A 1734-nucleotide genomic window follows, 5' to 3' on the forward strand; every position below is an offset into this window, starting at 1 on the left:
TAGGACGACATTGGACTACGGCTAAGATGATAGTACAAGGTGACAAGAAGATTCACTCTTTATCACTCTACAAACTCTATGGAGAGTTCCAAGCACAAGAATCCAATGTACTCAAAGACTGTGCTAACTTCGGTGGACCACTTGCTCTCATAGCACAAGCTCCACAGCAGTCATTCTACTCTTCATCGTATGATACCCCACCACAGTCATACGAAGCGGATTCCGAGTATGATGATGAAGAAGAATTTTAGAAGGCTATTGCTTTGGTTAGCCAATAGTTCAACTGCATACCACCTTCTTCTTTCCGCCAGAATCAACGATTCAACAAACCTCCATTCAACCGTAACTTCGGTCCTCAGAACAACCACCCTCGATATCCTAAAGGCTCTCAGAACAATCAACCAAAGGAGGTATCGCAGTCTCCTCAGAACAATGACTTCGGTACTCAATCAGAAGACAAGACTGATGTTGTGATTTGTCACAAATGCAATAAAGAAAATCACTTCGCAAAAGACTGTAAGGCCAATGTAGTCAAGGATAGAGCATTCTATCTTAGAATGGCTCAAGAGTTGGAAGAAAAAGAAAAGGCAAGGGCATATGTGGCTCAAGTTAAAAGAGACCATCAAGTTTGGTCATTAGGAGATGAAGAAGAGACCATCAGCAGTGTTAAAGGAAAAGGGATAATCTGCATGTTGGCCACTGCAGATGATGATGGTTCAGCAATGTTGAACAAAAACTACTGCTACATGGCAAAGGATGGGACTCTAAGCATCATTGAATAGGTAAAACTCATGATCCAAACTTTAAATTATAGCATGCATGACTGTCAACCCTACATAGATGATCTTAATGACACTTGTGTTGCCGTCCTTACAGACTATAACAAAGCCCTAGATGAGAAGAACATTGCGTCCCAAGAGATGTTCAATGTGAGAGGAAGACTGGATAACAAGAGACTTAAGATGGCAATGTTAGAGAAGGATCTAGAGTTAGAGAAAGATGCTAGAATGTTAAGTGAAACCCAATTAGAGATAGCTTTGAACCAGAGAGATTTAGCTCAGAGAGAAATTGTACGCTTAAATCTCTTAATTGAAAAATTGTTTAATGAAAGTGAGGCTATTGAAAATTTGGTAAACAATGGAACTATGGACAATACATATAATTGGGGTTGGTCAAATGGGTATCCTACCGCAATGGATTCCTCACCCCGGTTCAACAAAGACAGAATGTATGTCCCTCCTGATAGAGAATTTCATTTCCCTGTCAATGACAAGACTTTTCCCGAAGATATCAAAACTCACTTCGGAAGATTACATAATTTGAGCAATAATTGTGTCATTGAGGAAATTGTGCCCGAGGATTCTAGTCACACATGTGATCAAACTCCCATCAGTGGCACCACTCATTCAAATTCTCAAACTTCATCCGTAGTTGATGAAGAAATTGTTGTTGAAGGCCCCGAAATCTCAAAGGACTTTCCATCTTTGTCCTAAGACCACAGTTTTCCACACTGTAGTCAAATGTACCAGAAGTGTCCCACCGCATTCTCATCTAAAACCTACTCTGCGGTAGTCAAATCATCTTTGCCAAAACCATCAGTTCAAGGAACTACAACTCTTCAGCCGATTTTTCATGAGTTACCCATAGAAAATTTTGAAGTAGGTCAATGCTCTCAAATTCTAGAATCCTCATGTTCTGATGATTCTAGACCACATTTTCAAAATCGTTTAAAAG

This window comes from Lactuca serriola, chromosome 6 (genome assembly GCF_051521515.1).
Source record: "Lactuca serriola cultivar US96UC23 chromosome 6, Lser_US96UC23_V15, whole genome shotgun sequence".
NCBI classification, from domain to species: Eukaryota; Viridiplantae; Streptophyta; class Magnoliopsida; order Asterales; family Asteraceae; genus Lactuca; species Lactuca serriola.